This window comes from Macrotis lagotis, chromosome X, assembly GCF_037893015.1.
Source record: "Macrotis lagotis isolate mMagLag1 chromosome X, bilby.v1.9.chrom.fasta, whole genome shotgun sequence".
NCBI lineage: Eukaryota > Metazoa > Chordata > Mammalia > Peramelemorphia > Peramelidae > Macrotis > Macrotis lagotis.
In genome coordinates this window covers 12,695,561-12,714,195 of record NC_133666.1, presented here as the reverse complement: position 1 = coordinate 12,714,195, position 18,635 = coordinate 12,695,561, and the positions used below count along the sequence as shown (strand labels likewise).

Below are 18,635 nucleotides of genomic sequence, written 5' to 3'. Positions count from 1 at the left end.
CAAGTTTTGATTGTCCTTTGGTAATACCTTATAGTTGTTTTAACTTACAGTGCTCTAATCAATAATGATTTAGAAGAGTTTTTATATGACTATGGATAGCTTTGAATTCTTCATCTGAAAACCATCTTTTCATGTCCTTTGACCATTTATCCTATGGGGAATGACTTGCATTCTTATTTGACCTATTTCTCTATGTATTTGAGAAATGAGATATTTTTTTCACAGATAATAGTAATAAAATTGTTTCCCAGTTTTCTATTTTCCTTCTCATCAGGTTGCATTTAGGTTTGTGCACAAGCTTTAGTATAATCAAAATGACTCATTTCACATTTGTAATGCTTTCGCCTCTTGTTTGGCCCAAAATCCTGTTCTTTTAACTTGCTTATGGTATCATCATTTATGTTTAAATCAAGTACCCAGTTTGATCTTCTCTTGGAATACACTATAAGAAATTGGTTTGCATCTGGTTTCTGCCATACTCTTTTCCAGTTTTTCCAGAAGTTTTTTATTCCAATCCTGAATTCTTTTCACATAAGCTGGGGTCTTTGAATTTATCAAACACTAGGTTATAATACACATTACTACTGTGTCTTCTATGCCAAATCTACTCCACAGATTCACTACTCTATTTTTCGTCAGAAACAGTTTTGATGATTACTGCTTTATGATAAAGTTTGACATTCAAATTCCTTCTCTTTATTTTTTCACTAATTTTCTGAATATTCTTGATCTTTTTTTTCTACATGAATTTTCTTTTGATTTTTCCAGTTATATAAAATATTTTTGGTAGTTTGATTGGTAGGATACTGAATAAATAATTTAAATTTGGTAGAATTGTCATTTTTATCATATTGTATCAGCCATTTCATGAGTCATGGATAATTTTCTATTTGCTTAAATCTGACTTTATTTGTGTAAAAAGACTTTTGTGTTCATCTAGTTCCTGAGTCCGCCATGGCAAGTTAAATTCCCATGTATTTTATATCATTCACATTTATTTTAAATGGAATTGTCCTTTCTATCTCTTGCTGCTTAGCTCTTTGATTACATATAGAAATATTGATGATATATATGTATTTATTTTATATACTGCAACTGTGCTAATGTTGCTAATTATTTCAAATAGTTTTTAATTTATTCTAGAATTTTTTAATCTTTTGCAAAAAAGTGAAAGTTTTGTTTCCTTATTTCCTAGTCTAATACCTTCAATTTATTTTTCTTCTCTTTTTGCTAGAGCTTCCATTTGTAATAAAGTATTTTAGATTTTTCCAAAGCAGTGGGGTTAAGTGGCTTGCCCAAGGGCACACAGCTAGGTAATTATTAACTGTCTGAGGCTGAATTTGAACTCAGGTCCTCCTGACTAAAGTGCCAGTGCTCTATTCACTGTGCCACCTAGCCACCCCCCCAAATACAATTTTGAATAATGGTGGTGATGATGGGCGTTCTTGCTTCATGTCAGATCTTACTGGAAAGGTTTCTAGCTTATTCCCATTACAGAAAATGCCTGATGATGCTTTTGGATTAAAAACTACTTATCATTTTAAGCAAAATTCCAATCATTCCTGTTCTCTAGAGTCAACCCAGTGCAGGGTATGCTGGGAAAGGGGTCCTTAGATCACAGATTACTAGAACTGGGGGGATCCTTATGTAAAAGTTTTGAGCTTCACTGATCATCACACCCTCTTCAAAGCAAGGCAAGACCAGTTATTAATTGAATAAATCAATCAAAGCCAAGTATATGAAACCAGTCCAAAGGACTGCCTTAAGGTATTTGGTCAAGTGCTTAGGAATTGGTATGAAAGTGAAGACTCATTCCAGAAACACCTAAAGATTCTGAGAGTTTGGAAATAGAGAGGAGAAGTACAGTCAAAGCAAGCTGAGCCAAGAACTGGCAGAGCTGGGTCAATCAGCATCAGGAGAGAGTATGTAGGATTGAATTCTGGAAGAAAAGTAAAATAACGTAAATGAACACCAACTCTCTCAGCTTCTAAGAGGAAAAGATGCAGGCTGATGCCCTCAATGTACCCACCCATGGGTGGGATAAAGAAGAGACCTGGTCTTTCTTCCTCTTCCCTTTTTAATACCATTCTAGTGATAGACACTATTGTAATTGGCTATTAAGTTACAAAAATATTCCTAATAATTTGAATTTCGTTTCAACCATAAAGAGGTCAAGTATAAGATATAGATACATACATAAATGTCTGTTTAAGCATAGAGCCTAACCATTTCCTATGAAAATAATGTTTCATCTAAAAGAAATTCCTTACAGCTATTGAAAAGGGAGCCCTGGAGACTCAGATGAGGCATTATTTGATCCCTATGCTCATTTTTGAAAATGAGCTCAAGGAGGGTGGATTTCATTGCGTCTGTCTTTGATTTTTTTTCTTTTACATTTTTGCAAGGCAGTGGGGTTAAGTGGCTTGCCAAAGGCCACACAGCTAGGTAATTCTTAAGTGAGTGTCTGTCTTTGAGTATGTTCTACTGAACCTTGTCCAATTGTGGTGCTACTTTGTTCACTTGTATGTCTTCCCCCACCCCTATCCATCTTTGACTTACACATGTCCACCCCTGCCACCATCTTTAAGGCTTTGATCCACAATGGTAGTAATCACTCTTAGGTTTTACATCCTCTAGGTGATGGGTCTAATTTTCTTTAGACTTTGATGGGCCTGCAGAACAGCCAGTGAGAAAGAATAAAATGGCACCTAATATTTTTGGAACACCTGACGAATATCAACCTTTCTGGGTCAAATCACTTGGGGTTCAATCTAGTAGTAATTTAGAACTATCTGAAGTCCAAAGAAGAGAAGCTTCATAAAGCTTGTTCTGGAGATTTTTTAGGTTCAAAGGGAGAAGACAATATGCATAGAAATGTGGAGGCAGACTTACAAATTGACCTGGGATAGAATGAAGAGAAATCTGTGCCTCCTGCACCTATTCTCAGCCCAGTTCCATCAGCAGCAGCACCAGCCAGGAGGAATCTGCTTGGTGGCAAGTCCAGCTAGCCCTTGGTTAAGTAGGACTTGTTTCCTCTCCCCATCATGCTTGTGAATTTGAACCTGATTGTATATCTCTTTAAAATTTCTTTCATTAAAGGGAAGAGGGAGGGTGCGGACTCTGAGTGGCAGCAATGCAAGATGGCAGTGACCAAGGACTATGGAGTGAAAGTCCTCAAAATTCTGATTGTTAGGTAGACTTGAAGAAGGTTAGAATGGAGTAGGAGATGGGACAGTTAACTGGGGTCTTAATGATGAGGAAGATATGACACTAACCAGATGGATAGGATTGATTCTTGGGTCTCCACAAACAATTTATGAAAGCTGAATAGACAGCCTGAAAATAGAGGGTGAACCTAAATATCCAGAAGTCCCCCCATTTGTAAGATTTGTAACAAAAATTAATATTAATGGAGTAAGTAGTTCTAAATGGAGTGGTGGACCCAAAAGCCATACCTGCACTAACAAAATGGCAAAATTCATATAGCATCAAAATGGTTCTACAAGAACTTCAAAGTCTAATGATGTCTAAAGAAAATATGAAGCTTCCTCAGCTGCCTGAAGGACAATGTTACAGAAATTAATCAAAAAAATCTTCCCCTTTATTTAGTTGTAAGCTGTCTTCATTTTCTGCAGTAGTAAATTTTCTAGATGCATCTTGTAGGCGTCAAAGTACTGGAAAGGATGTCCCCATTCAAAGGCAATTTATGTAATACTGTAATATAACACTATAATTTATGTAATACTCTAAATGATACTAATTTTTTCGTTTGAAATAAAAGTTGTACTATAACAAAAAAATTCTTTCATCAAAAAAATTTTTATGGGAAACAAACTGAGGTCATGTTTGTAAGGTGGGGTTACAGTTTGATAGCAAATCGTAAAATGCCACAGATTGGAGCATCCTTAGATTATTGTATGATAACTGGAAAGACCCAGATATCAGTGAATATGGAATGTCACAGCTGGAAGGGACCCTGGAAGACAAAACATCAGAGGATTGGAGGATCATATTAGCATCACAGAATGGCAGAGCCGAAAGTGACCTTGGAATCCAGAATACTACTGCTTTATGGGGACCTCTGATGATATATACATTTATATCACTGCTGGAAGGATATTTGTCTAAGCTCAAGCAGTTTGGACTAGACAACTTTCTAATTAGGGAGTGGAACTGAGGTTCAGTTGTTTGAATAAAGTTGCCTAGCATCTTTGAGCCTTCAAACTAAGATCAGCTTCTACTTCCTACCATCTACCCTTTACCATAATCTGGGGTGTAGTACAAATGTAGTCTATTTAATCTTACAGTGAGGCCCTCTTCTCAATGGTTATTAGAAATCATAGAATATAGAAGGAAAATGAATTTTTCCCTTGCAAGGTCACAGAAATGAACAGAGCTCAACCCTCTGCCATGGCATGGATGACTGATAACAGAAAATTTGACTCACATGTTTCAAATTATTGATGGGCTGAATCATGCAATCAATGTAAATGCGAAACCAGAAACAGGCATTGCAATGCCAAAAACCAAAACCCTTGGCCTCCAGGATGCTTGTTCTTGGTTTGTTCAAAGAGCAGAAGTAGGGTCAGGGTTTCACACCTTTTCCATTGGAAATCCATATCTCATTAGCCACTTCACCTGTGCTGCATTATCAGCTCTCTAGAAGCCAATAATAGTGTCAAGCCTGGAAGCTGCAGTTGCTTCTAATCATTGGTTGTCATAGAGACTGGTTGTTGTCAAGGAAACGGGGAATCTTGAGTTGCTGGCATTCATTTCCTAGGTGGTCCAGTGAATAGAGCACTTGGAGTGAGGAGGATCTGAATTTGAATCCAGCCTCTGACACTTGACACTTGAGGACTGTGTGACTGTAGGCAAATCACTTCACCCTGATGGCCTTACTTCCAGGGCCATCTCCAGTCATCCTGATCCATATCTGGCCCTTGGATCCAGATGGCTGCAGAGGGACTTAGCCTCCCCCCCACTCCAATCCAATTCACATGCATTTTGTGGCATCATCTATCTAATGGCATAGTCTTGTTTGAGAATGAAGGGTAAACATCATTATTATCATCTCCTTCTCAGGCCTCCATTATGATCTCTAGGCTGGAGGAAGTGGGGCAGGACCTTCAGCCCAACTTTATCCTGATCTGCCAGTTGAGCACAAAACTAAATGACCAAGGCTACAAAATATCAGGACACAGCTGCACAAGCACACATATGTACACTCAAGATCTGTGTATATTATAAATATTGAGAGACAGAGAACAAAAAGAAGACAGACATAGAGATGGAGAGCTAGAGTCAAGAAAGAGAAATATAGATGCCAAATGCAGAACATTATGCACAAGAAAACCCATAACACAAGCAGCTGTTGCTAGGAGACATGCATCAGGAAAGGGAACAAGCGTCATCCCAGGCTCTCTAGTGACCAAAATAGTCACTAGTTCCTTCTAGGGCAGGAAACTGAGGCCCAAGAAGGTGAAATTACTGTCCAGGGTCATACAAATATGAATCATCCAAGGCAGCCTTTGAATGTAGAGTCTCTGACACCATCGCACTAAATATTCTTTCTGTATGGTGATGCTTAGGATTCCAGTACCAGAAGTGGACTTTGAAATGCTTTCACCTGGGAACTTGGGCCACTTTTTGTTGAATGCTTTGTTTTCCAGTTGAAGCTTTTAGGTAGCTCTGGGTTTCTAATTAGCTGTGGTTGAAAGTCCTTCCTTTCAATAATAGTCCATGTTTTCCACTGTGATATTACATTATTTGACTGGGTTAGTTATTTTAGTTGAAAACTTATTTTCTTTGTGTTCTGGAAGGACAGATATCGAGCTCTTAGAACTGTTAGGGGAATGTCTGAAAATCCTGTGAATTAATGATTGTAGCTATTTGTGCTTGCCTCTTTTATTCAGGCTCCTGACATAATTTTATTGAAGTGTAAACTCAGAATTTTGGCTATAATGTTGCTGGAAGTTTTCATTGTGGAGGCCCTTTCTAGAGGTTACCTATAAATACTTTCCATTTCCTCATTGTTTTCTGGTTTTAAGAGGTCTGGAAAGTTTTGTTGGTTGAGTTCTTGAAACAATATATGTAGATTCTTGTATGGCATAGCTTTCAGGTTGTCCAATAATTTTTGTATTTTTACTCCTTAATCTTTTTTCCAGGTCACTTGCCTTGTCTATATGATAATTCATTTTTAAGTGAATAAATGTTTGTGTGTTTATATGCATGTATGTGTGTGTGCATGCATGGCACATTACTGTACTGATCCTATATATACCTTCCTTTCTCCCTCCCAGAGTACCATCTGATAGGAGCTTTTTTTAAAAGACAAGAAAACTTCATCCCAACTGATTGATTCATTAATAAACTTGAGAACATGTGCAATCTGTAACAACTTTAAACTCTTATGTCCACATATGGGTAGGTTCAAGGTATGTAAATTTGGACCATCCTTTATCATTTTATTACATTTATTTTTGAATTTTGGCATTTGATTTCCATTTTATTATGGTTACTGTGTATGCTGTTTTCTTGATTCTATTTATATCACTCTGAATCAGTTCAAATGAATCTTTCCATATGTCTCTGTATTTATGAGGTACACCACTTTCTACAGTATGGTAATATTCCATTACATTCAACTTTTTCCCAATTGTTAACTATTAGAAATAAACCCTAAAGGAAAAATAGACTTCAGAATTAATGAAGTAACTTAAAAATTTAATACATTCCTAAAGGAAAGGTGTGGTCAGCAAAGACAGACACACCCCCAAAGCAAAGAGCAAGGAGTCTTTGCATGGGAAACTTCATTTTCCCTCTCCAGGCCTTCATTGACTGGATATTACACAGTTCTGAGGCCTATCCTAAGAACAAAATTCCCTCCCAATGTGAGTCCTCATTCCTTATCAAACCTCCCCTTCCCCACAATTTAATGACCAGACCTTTAGGCTCTTCTGCCCCTTTTAGGTGTATAACACAATCATGTGGATCTCACACCCAAACTGTCTGGTATATTCATTAATACACCTAACATTCTAAATTTATGGTTTCTTGCTTTTTTTTCTTGTGTTTACCTACATCTTATCAGTAGAAGCAGATTCCTATTTTGTGGCTTCCCTCATCATTTCTATTTTATACATGAACTCATTTTATACTTTTCTCCATCCTCCCTAGCTGTTAATCTGTAAGACATAAACTCCTTTCTGCAGTTTCCCATAACTGATGTAGAAATGAAAACAAATCACTTCTTATATTAACTTTCCCTAAAATATTTTGCTAGCAATATTTTGGAGAATATAGCATCTTTCTTCTTATTGTGGCTTTCATAGGATATAAGGTCAGAAATGGAGTATCTCATTCAAAGGGTATGGACATTTTATTCACTTTTATTTGCAATATTCCAAACTGCTTTCTGAAATGGATAAACCATTTCACAAGTCCAACTATGTATTCATGTTCACATTCTTATAGAAGCCTTCCAACATATATCTTGTCACTTTTTCAAATTTGCATTGTGTAGGGTGAAATTTCAGCATTGTTTTCATGTACACAATAGAATTGTATCAGCCAAATGTGTGCCCTGCCCAATAAAAATAATGAGCAGAATTGAGAAACTGAAATATGCACAAAAGTACATGAAAATATAAAAGTGGAGAAGCAAAAGTCAGTAACACTTAAAAATATATGCTCACTTCTCAAGAAACACACCTTGAAGATAAGATTCAAAGAGACAAGGTCAAGAGGTTTTTCAGAGGAACAAAGACCAAAACAGTGACAATGTTGTAAAGTGACATGCTTATTTCATTCTTTTTTTTGGTAAAGCAATGGGATTAAGTGACTTGTCTCAGATCACCAAACTAGGTTGTCATCAGGTGTCTGACTCCACATTTGAACTCAGATCCTCCTGACTCCTGCCCTTGTGCTCTATCCACTGTGCTATTTAGCTGCTAGCTGTCTTTCCTTCTTTTCCTGGGGGAGGGGAGTAAAGCAATGGGGATAAATGACTTGCCCAAGGTGACATAACTTGGTAATTCTTAAGTGTCTAAGGCAGGATTTGAACTCAGATGCTCTTGATTCCAGAACGGACGAGTGATCCACTATGCCACATAGCTGCCCCCGTCTTTCTTTTTTGTTGAAATACAATGGGGTTATGTGACTTGCACAAGTTTGCCCAGCTAGTTTATTAATAATTATCTGATCCTGGATTTGAACTCAGTTCCTCCTGAGTTTACGGCTGGTTCTCTATGCACTGTGCCACTTAGCTGCTCCCTGTCTTTCATTTTTTTTATCTTTTGTAAAGCAATGGCCTTCAGTGACTTGGGCAATGTTACCCAGCTAGTTTAGTAATAACCATCTGATCCTGGATTTGAACTCAGGTCCTCCTGACTCCAGGGTTCATGCTGCACTGTGCCACTTGGCTACCTCTTGTCTTTCTTTTTTTTTAAGACAATAGCCTTAAGTGACTTGCCCAGGATAAACCAATCAGGTACTTATCAAAGGTATGAGTCCAGCTTTGAAATCAGGTCCTCCTGTCAAACCCTCATGACTTGTGCTTTTGTTTTGAAGGAAGATAGACATTTGTAGATTTGTAGATAAAGGATGGAGGGCATTGTAGACTCAGGAAACTATGCACGTGTCAAAGAATGGATGGCAGAGAAGAAGACCCATGTATGGGCAAAGGCTAGAAAGGAACTTTAAGGGGAATGGAAGCCATGTAAATGTGGGATCTAGTAAGTGGAGGGCTTTCATTGCCAAGATAATGATTGTGCAGTTCATACCAGAGACCACAGGGAAACACTAAATCTTCGTGGGTAGGGAGGGAAAAGATTTGATCTGATTAGGAATCATCAGTTTGGGATATGACAGAAAGGTGGATTGGAGCATGAGGAGAATTGAGAATCAAAGATAAATTAGGAGATATGAGAAGCGATTATGCTTGAATTAGACTAATTGCCATCTGAATGGAAGGACAGATGCAAAATGTTTTGTTGGTAGAAACAAAAGGGCTTCTGAACATTGGATTTGGGGATGGGGAGTGAGGAAGGAGAGAGAACTGAGAATGTACCTGAAGAAGAGAGAGTGCTGAATTATTGGTAACAGATCCTGAGTTTGAATCTGGACTCTGGCACCAAGGTATGCCTGGATGAGTCACCTCCCCTCTCTGGGTCTTGGTTCCCTCCCATATACAAATAAGGACATCTCATACCTGGATTTATAAAATACTTTTCATAGGCCTGCCTTCTAAATACCAGTTTTCCTTGTCCCACATCGGTGTTTTCTGAGCATTTTGGCAGAGATTGGGCTCAGACCCATTTCTTTTTTTTATATAATTTATATATATTTATTCAATTTTCAACATTCATCCTTTTATCGGTTTTTTGAGTTTCACATTTTTCTATGACTCTCCCTTCCCTCCCCTCCCCCACAGCAACAAACAATCTGATACAGGCTGCTTATGTATAATTGTGTTAAACATGTTTCCATATTAGTCCTATTGTCCAAGAGGAAATAGAACTAAGGAGAAACCAACCACGAGAAAGAAAGAACAAAACAAAACTGAAATTTAAAAAAGTGTACCTAGTATTCTTTGTTCTGCATTCAAAGTCCATTGTTCACCACCCCCCATGTGGATGGCATTTTACATAACAGCAGTCTAGTGTCTTTCCCCAGGCACACCTTTCCTCATCTATTCTAGCATTTTTTCAGCAATCAGAGCCACAGACAATGACTTGGTGTCTACAGATCCTATTGTCTCCCCTTCTTGGAAAATCAGGACTGTTGACCTTCCATCCTGGAGTTCCTCTACTGGTCTCCCAGGTTTTCAAATATTACTGATTCTTAGCTGTTGGGTCATCACCACTGCCCATTCATTCAGTACGCAAGGGTGATTTGTCCTGGAGATTAAGTGACCCCTATAGGTTCCTGCTGCGACAGACTCATCTATCTTTCTTCCCTGGCATCTCCCCCACCCTCTCCTGTGAGAGTAGCTCACACCTGTCAAAGATTTCCCAGACGTCAGATGGGATTCACTTGGGACAAATGACTAAACTTCCTCCAGGGTATAATCTTACCATCTCCTTACTGGAATTTCTTTACTGCCCCTTATGGATCATCTTTTGTTCTGTGCTTCCCTGACCAAAGGCAGTGTTCTTGGGCAGAAAAAAACAGAATAAAGGTAGAAGCATAATTTCTCCATCTTCCATTAATTATCACTTTCTTCTCCAGCCTGGGCTGAGGTTTTGGCCCTTCTTGTTCTTCCTTTCTCCTTAGAAGAGGTGCCAAAAGAGAATTATGGTTGTCATATTGATCAATATTCTATGTGCCATGAACTTACTAATAGTTCACTTTTTGGAGATCCATTTTCTCAGTGGCCTCTACCTTGAAATCCAGAGTTCAAAACAGCAACTGAGGTATAATCCACCAATAAAATAGTTGCTGCCTGTCTTATCAGAAAACTGCATAACCTGTTCTTTCTCCAAGTAAAATATTAAAATAACCACAACATTAAACAATAAACTTAACCATTTCCACAGGACTGGATCACACTTACTATATTATTCTAAATTCATGGACTTTTGAGATAAACCACTCTAGTCTTGGAAATTATGTTGTGATTCACCTTGCTGTTCCTTTCCCACTTGTGTTTTATGGATATAATTCCTGCCTTCACTACAGTAGGGTAGAAGTCTGGTGAAGAGAATTCTCAATTTGCCAATGTGTTCCTTGCAATGAAAGTAATTAATTAAACCACTACTTGATTACTTTCACCCTGTCTCTGGTTTTTCATATTGCTTAGAGATTGGTTTAGTAAAAAATTCACTTAACAGAGGTAAAGAGCCTATTTCACATTTCCTTGTTTCCTTACTGGCTTAGCACCTTCTTGAGCTTTATGACTCCTGCCGCAGTTGTGATGATATCTGGACAAGTTTTGATATTTCAGAGACTGTGGAAATAAGAAAGTCAAAAGAAACATGTCTGAATCCCACCTCAGATACTTTCAACCTGGGTGATAGGGAAATGCATTTTGGTTCCTTACTTATAAGATGGAGTGAATCGTAATAGCTACTTTGCTGGGTATTTGTGAGGTCTCAATGAGACAAGGTCAGTAAGCCCTTTTGTATGCTTTAAAGGACTACATGTAAGCTACTTATTTCTCCCCTCCTACAAGGAACACAGCTTGTATCTGGTGTAGAACAGTCTGTGCTGACTTGATCTTCTCATCTGTAAATTGGGAACAAAAATACTTGTCCCTTACAGCTCACAATGCTTATGTTTATATTTGTAGACCTTGAAATGAAAGAGAGATATGAGCTGATATCATCATCTTGATTTCATGTTCCCTGCCCTTTGCTGCCTTCTTCTGTCTTATACATGAGAGGCATCTTTGTCCAGGGAAAGGAGTCCTGGCAGCAAGGGGACTAATAGAATTTGCATCTAGAATCTAGTAAAGAGAGAACTGGACTTGAACTTAATAAGACGTGAGTTCAAATTCTTCCTTAGTCATTGAGTAACTCTGTGAGCCTGGGCAAGTCACTTGGCCTTGGGTGTTTCAGATGCCTCCGCTGTAACATGGGAACAATGATAGCACCTACCTGGCAGAAGTGTTGTGAGGATCAAAGGAGATATTTGAAAAGCAGTTAGCATGATTACTAGAACCTTAATAAATGTTCCTTCCCTTGCCTTTCCTTCTGCCTGTTCCTCACCCTCTAATGTCAAAAGAATTAGATTCGAATCCTGCATCTGACTATTCCTGCATAAGCCTGTCAATTTCTTTCTGTTCTCTCAGCTCCACAAAATGAGCAAGTAAAATTTGGGTTCTATAGTTTTCATGGCACAGATACTGAAATTTTGTTCTGAAATCAGTTCACATCTTGGCATTCAGTTATTTATTTTTTTTATTTTTTTTGAGGTTTTTGCAAGGCAAATGGGGTTAGGTGGCTTGCCCAAGGCCACACAGCTAGGTAATTATTAAGTGTCTGAGACCGGATTTGAACCCAGGTACCCCTGACTCCAAGGCTGATGCTTTATCCACTATGCCACCTAGTTGCCAGGCATTCAGTTCTAAACATGGTTGTCCATAGAATGTGGACCAGGTATGTCCATGAATGCTGTCCCAACCAGCCCCAACTTGATGCCCAATAATATTCTGAGTGCCCTCCTGGATCTAAAAATCTTAGAACTGAAATAACATGTTCTTTTGTTTTCACCTGCCCAAAAAGCATTTCCATACACAAAGGATGATATACAAAGAGGATTCAACATGAAACCTCCCATGTCTCACCACTTGTGTTAAAGAGAAAGAGTAGCAGAGACAGAGAGAGAGACAAACTCAAGATGGGGGAGTAGGAGGAGGAAGCCATAAATTATTTGCAGATTTAGAAAAGTCACTAGACAAAATCCTGAGTGGAAAATTCAAGGAAAAATATCTGAGTATATCATCTTCCAGCACAGGTTGCCATAGAGACACAGAAAGAAGTGGCTGTTGACGCTGGGGTTATGTTCAACCCAATGTCAACCACTGTGAGCTTTTCAGCTCAAAAGAGAAGTTGAGTACCAGAGCAGGAAAAGTCCCAGATATAGCAGAGAAGGGCTGAAACTTGTGGAGAGCAAAGAAATAAGTAGCAACTGGCAGATACATTTTGCTCATTACTCAGTTCCAGGTCCTAGATACAGGGTATCCTGAGCATATGAAACCCGGGCCTAAGAGGTTCCAGGATGAAGAGGGCTCAATGACCCTCTGCTGTATACTGAGGAAGAAACAAACTGAAAAGCAGGCAACATCTTAGAGCCCAAAAGCACTGTGAATGTCCAATTTTGATTATTGGAAATACTTCTAACCAATCTGGAGCTGAGGACCAACCCTGGTAGGCATGTCAGACCAAAGGAGAGTCTGCAGTTCTGTCAATGAACCATCATGATGATAATGGGAGAAGCAAACTGCTGGAATTCCACACAAGGAGAGCCCTTGTGAGTGTTGCCTAGACCCAATCCCAGGTCAGGAGTTTGCAGAGTTCCTGATAGGTCAGAAATCGGATTTCATCATTGATCAGATCACTTTAGAAGCACTGGATGCTTAAATCTCTTGAGGAGATGTGCCCGAGATTCCAGAAAAAGACAACATTCAGTACCCCCAAGAAAACAGTGGTAACAAGACCAGTCCAGTCATTGCCAGAGCCTGATCCTAACATCAAGTGCAACATAGGTAGAAGACTCAAAGAGGAGCAAGATAAAAAATATTTTGACCATTCTCCAAAGCTGTTTTGGTGATGGGTCACTCCAAACACAAACCAACAAGAAACTGACTCTAAAACAGCTACCTGCAAACCTCAAAGAAAAGCACAGCTTAGGCACAATTCAACTAGAATTTGCCAGAAGACATGAAGCAAGAGTCCAAAAAAAGAGTTTTATATGTGTCAGTAAGTGACATGAGAACACTGAAAATTGCAAAGGAATTGAAAGCAATGGAAGAAAGAATGGACCTGCTGGTGGTCAGGTTAGATAGAGGTGCCTGACTTTTTGGGTAAATGTGTGTGAGAACAGTCACCCACTGTCGTTTTTCATTGGATTCCTTCATCATTTGGGGGTTCCTTGTGCAAAGTCAGGGTTTTTCTTAAGCAGTCACATGGAACCAAGGCCATGGGCCTACTCTTCAGGTAACCAACTTGGCAGGAATCGTGATCTTTTCTATTTGTAAGGTTTCTTTCTAGCTTAGAGATACCCAGTGGTCTGAAATCCCTTTCAGCTGTGAGTCTATCGTTTTAGGACTCTCCCAGATGTGTCAGTCCATGTTCACAACTCCTTTTATTTCTGACACACAGCAACCTGAATGTGTCAGAAAATGCAGAGATCCCTCCAAACTCTGTTAAAACCTTTCTGTTCTAAACATATGAACACAAATACAGATGCTGGGCAGGGTATACATGTATGTGCAATCATACTTCATCCAAGGTTCCCCCACTCCCAAACAAAACTTAGAATTTTCATTTTCTAAGGGTCCTCCCAGCTATGACATCCAAAGTTCCTTCTAGGTCTGATATTCTAGAATCAAAGGTCAAATCCAGATGTGACATTCTTTGTGCACAGATTCTTTCATTTTCTAATTACCCTGCAGGTACAGGTAAGTTCTGCTCTCTGGCAACCCTCCAAAATGGATATTCTCTGTTCTCTGATTATTGTCAGCTCTGACATTCTGCCTTCTATTTCCCCCTCCACTTGTGACAGTCTATTTTACCTATCAGAGGAGCTAGGTGCTACAGTGGATAGACCACTGGCCTTGGAGTCAGGAGGACAGGAGTTCAAATCCAGTCTCAGACCCTTGACACTTACTAGCTGTGTGACCATGGGCAAGTCACTTGACCCTGATTGTCTAACATCCAGGATCATTTCCAGTCATCCTGATTCCTAATTTGGTCACTGGATCCAGATGGCTCTGGAGGAGAAAATGAAAATGGGTACTTAGTACAGCCCCCCTCACTCACATCCAGTTCATGTGCTTGTCATGGCATAACTTCCCTGATATCATGGTCTTAGAAGGACAAACATTTTCTCTATCAATACTGACTTCCTGTATTCTCTGAAATTTCTGTCCCTGGTTTTGGTGGTTAGGATCTTATTGGACTCAAAGAAGGTGTTTGGTAGGACCTCTTCTTGCACATACTTGCAAACAAAATACACACACACGTACACACATATGCACACACACACACATGCTTGGAGATAGTTGCTACTTAAATATTTGATAGAATTCACTTCTAAATCCATCTTTTCCTTGAGTTCACCACCCCACCCCACTTCCCTGCATTTGGAAGTTCATGTATCACTTGTTTCATTTCTTTTACTATGATTGGGTTATTTTAATTCTCTATTTTTATTCTTTTCATCCAGTGGATTATATTTTTCCATATATTTAAACATGTATCAAATTGATCGGCAGATACCTGGATAAGCTAATTTCTATTCATTTCTTCCAATTTATCCTCTTTCATTTGTAATTCTGACATTTGATTTTCCTTTTACAAAAAAACCAACCTCACAGTTTCACCATTTCACTTTTGATTCTATGGGGATTATTAGAATTTCTCATTTTTTAAAGTCATTTCATTTCAGATCATTTTGGGGGCTAGATATCATGTTTTTCCTAGCTCTTTTGCTCCTGCCTTTTATTGATGAAAATGTTTAGAAAGATAAGGGTTACTCTACATAAGGCAAGTTTTAGAGAATTCTGGGCTTTGCCCCCACCTCCTTCTCCAATCTTGGACCTGCCCTCACATTGATAGCATCTTTGTCCTCTGGGGAAGGATTAGAACTTGGCCCTGTCCACCTCTGATTCTGTCACTGGATGGTGTTGGCCTATCGATTTTCACCAAGAAAACTAAAGAACACTGAGTAGATTGAAGCAAACATTTTTAACTATCCTTTTGTTCCTTGCTTCTGTAATATATTTTAGCAACTTAATGAATGTGGAACTATGTTTTGCATGACTTCACATGCATCATTAATGGGGTATTCAATTTGCAGGCAGATATACATACTACCTATGGCTAGATACAATTATTTTTATTCTCATGGAATTGTAAGACACAATAAAAATTTTATCAGAACTCAAACACACAAAAGAGATTTCACTTAATATCTTTCCCTATTTTTCTTCTCCTTGAGCTTTGATTCAAGTTGGTGTAAAGATCAATAAGAAGAAATCACTTCTATATTATAAACAAACATATCACTTCTACGTTAGCCCATTCCATTGCTCAGGAATTCTATAATAAGCTCCTTTCCCAGGGCTTCTGACCTTGCCGCAAAATATGGTTTCATTTACAGATGAAGGGAATTCTACAAAGTCTTTCATTTGTAGCTTATCCTTACATAATAATTACCCATCTTTTTTTTTCTTTTTTCCTGTAATTTTCCCAGATCATCCCGTCTCATCACTCAGTAATGGAACTGTAGGCAGGATTTCCCCTAGGCTATGAATCTCATCTTTCTGAGAGTTCTCTACAGGCTTCGAAGTTTGGCCCTCTTATTCCCTCAAAGAAGTTCCTAGAAAGGAAGATACTTTCTCCCTCCTCAGTACGGGCCAAACTACAAGCAGAAAAGAAGCATTTGACAGACAGAGGATAAGCACATTGACTCCACCCTAGCAGGCAGAACATAGATCATTGGAGCTTGGAGAATGGAAGGCATAAGCATAGGAGGCTTAATAGGGAGAAAAATGAGCCCAAACTAGGAGTGACAGAAACTGCTGATGAGATCTTCCTTCCAAAGGAGAGTATTTCCAGATTCCAGGATGAATTCAAAAGGGTCAAGAGCCTGCCTTCGGTGATCCATTTGTGCAGACTAGGAAATGGCATCAGAATTCAAACTAGCCCTAACTGATAGTTAGTAGGTGAGTCAGGAAAATTTTAGAAGTCCACTTAGTCCAGAAATTGATCCATTCCCAACGAGTCATTTGCCTTTTGGGTGTGTGTGTGTGTGTGTGTGTGTGTGTGTGTGTGTGTGTGTGTGTATTTGTTTCTTATTTTTGAATCCTCAGATCATCTAAGGCCTGTAAAACCACTACCTATACCAAAAGGCAGGGTTTGTGGTTGGGGAAAGGTTGAAGGATCTGAGGACCAGTGGGGCAATGACTTCTCCTAATGTCATGGATCCCATCTCTCTGACTGTGCAGCAATTTCCTCCCAACAAAGCAGTAACTCCAAACTACAGCCCTCTTTAACCTTCCTCTTCTCCTGATCTAGGAGCATACTGCCCAATTAGTTTCCCAGTGGTAAAAAAAAAAAAAAAAAACATTGCTCCCTAATTATCATTCCTTCCTGGGCTTCTCTGATATGAGTGGCTGCTGCTGCTCCTCCAGTTTCAACACTTCCCAGTGCCCCATTGACCCCAGGTCAAGATGGTGAGCCCCCATAGTCTACTCTGGAATCTGGTTCTTTAGCAATCTCTCCTGTGCACAGTAGGGCTGAAAGGAAAACATGATAAGACACCATCATCCTACTCATCCATGAGGTGAGAGCGCATAGGAGCTACACTTTGTATACCTTTTCTTGAATGCATCAATCATTTGTATTCACTTTTCTTTTCTTCTCTAAAGCACAAATAAAGACTATTTCTCACATGGCATGATGCTAGAGGATGGGGAAGGAACTGGACACATGGCTATACTGGGGATGTAAGAGACAGAAAACATCAATATATATTTTTTTGAAAAAGGATCAAGATGGGGTGCCTAGGTGGCGTAGTGAAAAAAGCACCAGCCTTGGAGTCAGGAGTACCTGGGTTCAAATCTGGTCTCAGACACTTAATAATTGCCTAGCTGTGTGACCTTGGGCAAGACACTTAACCCCATTTGCCTTGCAAAAACCTAAAAAAAGGGATCAAGAATCTCAAGGGTAATAATGGAGTGGAGAAATGAAAGAAAGGGGTTTGGGTTAGTATTTATCTCTAACTATGCTACAAATCATGATTATGAAAACAATTTTTTGTTGCTGTTTAGTCCTGTATGACTTTTCTTGCATTCATTTGGGGTATTCTCGGCAAAGTTACTATTGTGGTTTTCCATTTTCTTGTGCAAGTCATTTGACATACTTAAGTGACTCACCCATGGTCACAAAGCTATTCAGTATCTGAGGTCAGATTTGAACAATGGAAGATGATTCTTCCTTACTTCAGGCCCAGAAGTGACTAGAAACAACTGGAACTTATTCATAATTGAGAGGATGATCAGTGGAAAAGATAAGATATACATTACATCCAAGCAAGCAAATAAAATAAATTAGTTTTTAGTAAATCCAAAGGTAGAAGTTGGGGGAGATGGGCAGGGGAGGGCATAATTTTGATTTAAAAAAATGGGATCAGGGAAAAATATTTTGGCAGCAATCTAATAGGTAATGTATACCTTACACATGACCTCTAAATGGTACTTGGATTCCTGACAATCCCCAGAGCAATGGGGGATGGTCTGAGGAAGAGATTGCTCTCAGATCCTTTTTTTGCAGGCCCAAGAAGAGAAAACTAGGTCAGGGACTGGGAAGAACATTGGAGAACCCAAGTATGCACTGATATCTGCCCCTGACCACAATTAGGCTGCAAGTCAAAAAAGGGCATTAGCTGTTGCTTGACTCACACCTCAAATGAAGGAGGACAGTTGAGGCAAAAGTTTGGAAATCCTCCCAGGGTGCAGGATGCTGCCCTACACATGAGAATCATCACTCAGCAGGACCCAGAACAACTGAGGGACCTAAGGATCTAGGCAGAAACCCATGAATGCTGAGCAGAATGCATCTTGATCAGATAACTGCAGTGATAGGAAGTGGACACCTGAGGGCTGTCGGGGACTCCCAGAGAAGGAAAATTTCTCTGCTGATATTCTCTGCCTGCATTTGTACTGCACGTTGGAACGTAGACACATTAGGGACTCAGGTCCTTCTATAAACATAAGCAGTAGTTGGTAGAGGTTCAAGGGTTGGCCCCAAGACTGTTCCTCAAGTCACCCCTACCTGAGAAACTGGGGAGACCAATGACCATTTGCTTCTACTTGGATGACAGAGAGAGACAGCTATGTTTAGAGGTCTAACAGGTGAGTCCAAAGAAATGGGCAAGCAACAAAGTCCAAAGGTCATGCATATCAGGCACAG

The 18,635-nt window shown here is 39.3% G+C and overlaps 2 pseudogenes; both read left to right on the top strand.

Annotated features, from left to right (window-relative positions):
• Nucleotides 1–2,701: 2,701 nt before the first annotated feature.
• On the top strand, nt 2,702–3,008 carry LOC141502353 (jupiter microtubule associated homolog 1 pseudogene; annotated as a pseudogene).
• Nucleotides 3,009–3,140: 132 nt separating this feature from the next.
• LOC141500070 (ubiquitin-conjugating enzyme E2 variant 1 pseudogene) lies at nt 3,141–3,583 on the top strand (annotated as a pseudogene).
• Nucleotides 3,584–18,635: the final 15,052 nt, after the last annotated feature.